At 41.4% G+C, this 7,032-nt stretch overlaps 1 protein-coding gene across 3 annotated transcripts in view; it reads right to left on the bottom strand.

Annotated features, from left to right (window-relative positions):
* Nucleotides 1–960, bottom strand: part of ASAP1 (ArfGAP with SH3 domain, ankyrin repeat and PH domain 1) — a 137,149-nt gene extending 136,189 nt beyond the window's left edge. The window contains exon 1 of one of the 3 annotated variants that reach the window (XM_085221676.1): nucleotides 536–960. The gene's annotated coding sequence lies outside the window, so the exon portion shown is untranslated. The remainder of the gene's footprint in view (nucleotides 1–535) is intronic. The other 2 variants (XM_010709319.4, XM_010709317.4) reach the window with 2 other exon arrangements.
* Nucleotides 961–7,032: the final 6,072 nt, after the last annotated feature.

Here is a 7,032-nt window from a genome sequence, read left to right on the forward strand (position 1 = left end):
AGCCCCTTTCTGGCCTCCCGGCACACTGCTGCATGAAATACACTTCCAGCCCTACTGCAAACTTAGTTAAGAGACAATAGGATAAATAGTTGGAACATGAGTTTTCTGTAAAATTTAAAAGTAGATCAAGAATAAAACATGAAATACCAAGAAAGCACACAATACCACTCGTAAAATTCTCTTTAAGATTAGTTTTACAGAGGTTGAGACGTTGCAATTTACTACATGTGGCCCTAATGCTGCAATACTTTTCTTTTAGAGATCTTCCTAAAGTCACTGGGGTTTTCTATGTGAGTAAAAGTTACTTCCACGTGTAAGGACTCATAGAATCTGGCCTGATATGTAAAGCTTACCTGGATGTTATCTAGGCTGTAGAGCAACATGCATTTTAGGAATGAAAAATGGACTTCAGTGATTCCTTTTGAAAAAGTTTTCCCTTCAGCTTCACCCATCTGCTTCTTGCAGCTCTGCAGCCCCGCTCAGCCTTTGTCCTGCACGGCACCCAGCACCCTCCCAGCCCATGCCTGCGACTCACCGGGATGTGTGCAGGCTGAATTCCCATGCCAGATGTGCTCCTCAGACCTAAGGCCATTATTCCATCTCAGACTAAAAAATATTCTCCCATGGTTTCCTGGAAAAGACCATGTTTCTTCGGGTTTTATTTCCACCAAAAAGAAATAGATGAATTAAAATAGAAGTCCAAAGTAAAAAACGACAAAGAAACAGAGAGGAAATCCAGTGCACGGTGAGCCCAGAGTTCTGCAGGCTAAGGGTGTTGCTCTGCATCCATAAATGTCCTGACCGGTGAGCAGACACAGGCACTACAACTGGAAAGAGAACAGGAAGGAAAGCCAACCATGTGAGCGAAGTGAAAAAAAAAATGGAACTTTTTTTCTAACAAAAAAAAAAAAAAAAAAGAGAGAGAGAGAAAAGGGTCTGCTCGGTGGACAGCACTTGGGCTGATAGCAGGGATTTCAGGAAATCCAAACACTCAGACAGGAAATCTGAACACTGGATAAACACGCCATAATCTCCACAGATACAGCTAACGTGCTGCCTCTCCAGTTAACCCTTCGGCTGCCCGTGGCGGGCTGCAGTCCTGGCTGCAGTGTCTGGAAACACTGAGCTGCCCCAGGAGCTCCCAGCCTTCCCCTCGCTGCCTCCAGCCTCACATCCTGGTGGGGATAGTTTCCTCTCTTTATTCCTACACAGTGTTTTTTAGGTAGGGTTTCTTCCTCTGGAGGTGATGTTGCACTCAGGGTGCATACACACGTTTGTGTGCTGTCTATCTGGGACTCCTGAACCAGTTTTACTTCTCCCTCTGCTTTCTCCCTCTCTGTTTGGCTGTAACTGAAGATTGATGTGCCTGTCTGGGGGACATTGGAGGGTCTCAGTGATGATTTACTGTAGGGCTGACACAGGGGAGGAAAGAGAAACCCCAAAATTAGGGAGGTCTTAAAGGAGAAGGGGAGTTTAAAAACTCTCATGTTGTCAAGGAATTTAAGATCAAGCTCTGCAGTCCTTAGGAAAATTAAGATGAAATGTGTTTCTGGATTATGGATTTGGCTCTTCGTGTCTTCTGGTTCACCCCCTAATATTAAGAACATCACTTTTTTTTCTTTGAGTCTTTTTACCTGCTTTATTTATTTACATAATCTATCTTGGTTAAACTCTTTATCAGTTGGCAATAAGGGAAAGCAATAGCACTTCCTATCAAAATAGAATAATAGAATCATTAAGGTTGAAAAATACTGTTAAGATCATCTAGTCCAACTGTCAGCCCATTCCCACCATGCCCATTAGCCCATGTCCCTCAGTGCCACATCCACAAATTTCTTGAGTGCCTCCTTGTGTAGTGACCTAAAGATAGACAGATGTAGAACTGACTTCTCACTCCCACAAATGTAATTCATAAAATAAAATTTACATGAGAGTTGTCCCATTGAAGTCCATAGGGATTTCAAAACCCGAAACAAAGCCTCTGGGTGTTTGCAGGATGAGATTTCGCAGGCGTTGGTACGGCGTTCCCTGAAAGTGGCCAAGTTTGGAAATCCCACCTGCTCTGCTGAGATAGGTTATATATGGGTCAAGTGATACTGTGGGGAACCCGGCAGTAAAACTGGGGTGGAAACAGGATTCTGAGGCACCTCTGCCTCCTGTATCCTCTGGTCTCCAGCCCAGCTCTGAGTCAGGACACAACTTCCAGGACAGATCCTCTCATTCCTAGTTGTTCTCCCACTATTTTCTAGGATGTGTGAGGCTGCTGATGGAGGTCAACTCCTGCAAACTTGGTTGAAGTGCAGGTGGCAGCATCTGTGCACAGGGCTGGTAGAACAAAGGCTTTGCTTTGGAGGCATGAAGTCATTCCCCTTGCCTAGCACATGATACATGAAACAAGTACCAAAATGGTTGCTTGATGATGTCAGAAGGGAATTGCTGGAAAAACATGGAAAAATTAAAATCTTCGGGAAGTTTTTTTTTCTTTCCCCCCTTTTTTCCACATATTTTGCCAGCAAGCTATTTCAGTTATTCACTTATTTCCATAGAAGTTCTTCTGTTGTCACTTCTTTTCACCTTTCCTATTGTAATCACCTTTTATTGCCACTCTTTCCAGTAGCAAAAGGAAAATAAAAACAGAGAAAAAGAACAAAGCACTGCATTTGTTTTCAATTTAACTAGAAAAAAAAGGAGAAAATAATTATAAAGCCCCAAAATACATATTTTAAGAAATTGCTTTCTTAAGTTGAGGAGACTTTTCATTTGAAAACATTCAAGCAGCGCTAGGGGAAAAAAAAAAAAAAAAAAAAAGAGCTGGGGGAAGTGGGATATAATTTATTACCACTAACATCTGCTGTAAATCAGTTAAAGGTAGGCAAACATTCCCTGCCAGAACACAGTTAGGTCAAGGTGAGAGGGATAAAGCAATAATTAAAAGCCCAGCGTCCTCCGGCTACCTTCAGTGGGCTGTGAGCAGAAGAGCAAGTGCTTGCTGCAAAACTGGCTTTTGTCTTGAAAAATTTCCAAGTGAGAAAAAAATTCTTTGTTATGTTCAATGGGCATCTATCAGTTTATTAAAAGTTCCAACAGCTTTCATGCGGAACCACCAAAAGCGTTTACAATTTTGTTTCCCTAGTAAAGAACAGGTTGACAAAAGGTTGTGCTTACTGTGAAAAGTATCATTTGATGACAAATGTCTCTTGAAAAGCTCTGTTGTAAGGTATTGTATCTTAGTGAAAAGGAGAAGAGGGATGTGGTAGGTAGAATAGCAAAACTAAAACAACAACAACAAAAAAAAGAAACCTGAAACAAACTGTACAGAAATATTTGGCAGAAACAGAGTAGAGAGAAAACTTCAAACTCAGGCGAGCAGTTATCGAAACTAAAAAAGTGGATGGGGATTCCAGAGAGGGCGTAGCAGCTGCAAAATCTCCACTATCACCTGAGAAAAAAGGCAGTGGCTTTACCCAATGCAGATGTGAAGATGCTTGCTCTTAAACTGAAAAAACCTCCCTTATTGCATCCACAGCAGCTGCTGAGCTTCCTGCTCACTGGTTGTGTTTCCCCGGGCTATAACTTTCTGTAGACCAACAGCAGAGAGTGAAATTCTCACTGTTTCAACAAAGAACTCTACAGCTACCGAATTAAGACAAACCAGTTCATTAAGGATTAAAAGGGTTTAGTGATGTATGTGAAGGATAAAGCACAGGAAATTATAACTGAGATTGTGAGCAAAATGCTTGTGGATGAGTTATCATTAACCTGCAAAGCCCCAAGCTCTGTTATTTTTCATAGTTCAACCACAAACCTTATCATTATAAGGAGTTGTGAAATTTCTTCAATATAGAGTGGAAACAAAGATCAGTTATTTAACTTCTACCATCCTGCTAATTGGATTTGGAGAAGACTTCAGCAAAACAATGAAAATATTTGGAGAAAAAAAGCTTCACCCTTCCGTCAGATAGTGGCTTTATACCCTTGAAAAAATGACTTCATATATTTGCATGAAACTAATTGACTTTCCCTTTTGAGTGGGGACTTTCCCTGTGCTCTCAGAAATACCACATCTTTTGATAGCTACCAGAAACTGTGTCAGAGAAATACTGCAGCACAATTCCACTGACGTGCACATTCACACTCTATCTGTATTTCATAGAATCATAGAATCATAGAATCAAAGAATGGCCCAGATTGGAAAGGACCTCAAGGATCATGAATCTCCAACCTCCCTGCCACAAGCAGGGCCACCAACCTCCCCATTTAATACTAGACCAGGCTGCCCAGGGCCCCATCCAACCTGGCCTTGAACACCTCTAGAGACGTGGCATCCACAACCTCTCTGGGCAGCCTGTTCCAGCACCTCGCCACTCTCTCTGTAAAGAACTTCCCCCTGACATCCAACCTAAATCTTCCCTCCCTCAACTTAAAACCATTTCCCCATGTCCTGCTGTTATCTACCCTTTCAAAGAGTTGATTCCCCTCCTGTTTGTAGGCTCCCTTCAGGCACTGAAAGTCTGCAATGAAGTCACCCCGCAGCCTTCTTTTCTCCAGGCTGAAAGCCCAGCTCCCTCAGCCTGTCTTCGTAGGGGAGGTGCTCCAGCCCCCTGATCATCTTTGTGGCTCTTCTCTGGACCCTCTCCAACAGCTCTCTCTCTTTCTTGTATTGGGGGCCCCAGGAGGATTTACAACAACACTGTTTTTACACTTGTCTTAGCAAATGTCAGAACAAATTGTTAGAAAATGTTAACCAAAAGGATTTCACTAATACTGACACAGCTTCCCATAACCTATAAACATTATTTTTCTCACAAAACTTCAGTAATTAGCTAGTTTAGAGACTATTGGCCGTTTGATTGAGCTGTCGTTCGATTTGAACATGTTTGGTTGGAGATCCCTGCCAATTTCATTACAGTCTGCTCCTTCCTAAACAAGCAATCAAGGAGGTTTACTCCTGAGATCTGCATCCCTGCTGGCACTCCTGCACCCACCAAGGTACTGTGCCCCTTTATCCAGAAGCAAGCCACGTGCTCTTACATTAAACAACAGACATTGCTGTTTTCCTCACTGTTCATTGAGTGAAATATAGCAGAAGCTCTGTTCCAACAGGTTTAACAACGTTTGCACATTTATTAAGCAAACAACACCTCTTGACGTTAGGAGAATGTCCAGGAATTACAAACTGCCTTGACAAGAAGTACTTGACCCATGATGGTTACCATAGGCTGTACCAATGCATGAAGACTGTGTACACTTCATTTTCAATTGTTTTTTATGTTTTAATAGTTTTCTTTCTCATAGGAAAAAAGAAGGACCAAAGCATTTATTTTTTTTCCCTTTCCTTTTCATTCTTACTTCTTTGCAGTAATGACAAAAAAGGGGGAATTTTTTCATAGTCTGCCTTTTCTCCCCTGCTTATGTTTTTCCAAAGTGACAAAGGGGATACTGAAGCCAAATTCACAAAAACCCACACATCTTTTTAATCAGTTCTGCTCAGAATAGAATATAATCAACAAAAGGTACTAAAGAAAACAGCTTTCACACAAATATATTCTCATGGTGTGAGCATGGTTCCATCGTTTATTATATGTGGAAATTCCAGATAATACTCAGATAATATCTGAATCACCATACATACCAGTAGCAATTAAACGCTGCTGTATGAGTAAAAAGCAGATTTTTGAATTTTTTAGTGTCACTGCATTGTTCTCTATATGTCTCCAGGCTGGCTGCTGTGCTGGCGAAAAAGATTTCTCCTCAGTATGTTGTCATTGATTTATGGCAGGAAATTTCTAGAATCATAGAATACTTAAAGTTGGAAGGGTCTCTTAAAGGACATCTAGTCCAACACCTCTGCAGTGAGCAGGGACATGCTCAGCTGGAGAATGTTGCTCAGTGCCCCATTCAGCCTGATCTTTAATGTCTCCAAAGATGAAGCATCCACCACCTCTCTAGGTAACCTGTTGCAGTGCCTCATCACGCTCACCACAAACTACTTTTTTCTTATATCCATAAAAATGACAAACATGTCATGTGAACTCGTGAATAAACTCTATGACAAAGCTCCAGATGATCACAGGACTGGTTTAGCAATTAGAGAATTCTTAAAAACAGAAATATAAATTTATCATAATCTGAGCCTTTGGAAGTCATATGAGCAGCAATTTCAAGCATATTTTTTTAGGAATGGAGAGGAGAGGCACATGAAATTAGTGCTAAAAATACTGTAAATCTCTTATTATCACGAGCTGTACATTTAAAAGTATGGATGGGTGCCATGAGGCTCGTCACAGAGATGTGAGAGTCAACACTTCTATAAACAGTACAAATTTCACGTGCTACAAACACTGTATATCTGTATACACCACAGATTGGGTATAAGACTATTAACCTAATGAACGTCAGTAGGATCTGGAAAAGGAAAATAAATGTATTTCCAATTATAGCTTTTATTTGGAAATAGTTGATGACCATCATTACTGTTATGGAAGGCTGCAGCCCTTTCCCAAAGGAGGAACATGTTCTGTAAATGTCTCATTTCCCTGTTCAACCCTATTGCTTCACTTTTCTGACTGGCCATGTGCTCTTAAGAGAGATGCCTTCAGGTCTGCAGGAGGCAGTGGGTGCTCTCATCTCACTCACTTGCCCACTGCGGGTGTTTGCTGGCTGAACTGTAGGTCCTGGCTCATTTAGAAAGACATACCTCTGTCTCATCTGTACTCTGCTGCAATTTCAAACTCTGATGTGTACTATACTGGCTGCACATCTCTTTTAGGGTTATATAGCACGTGTAGAGGAGGGCTATACAATATCATGCATGAATTAAGTCTCCCTCTGGCTGCTTTACATCCCATTCTGCAACCTGCTGTGTTAGCATGTTTGCTGCTGAGCAACACATTGACTCTTTGAGGTAAATATCTTCCTTTTCTACTCTTTTTTTTTTTTTTTTTTTTTTTTCAGCATACACTACCCCACTGGCTTTATGCTTCAGAAGGAGGATCCCATATCCCAGGTGCTCAAGCAATCATGCAGTAGTGT

Source organism: Meleagris gallopavo, chromosome 3 (assembly GCF_905368555.1).
Source record: "Meleagris gallopavo chromosome 3, MGAL_WU_HG_1.1, whole genome shotgun sequence".
In the NCBI taxonomy this organism is placed as follows: Eukaryota; Metazoa; Chordata; class Aves; order Galliformes; family Phasianidae; genus Meleagris; species Meleagris gallopavo.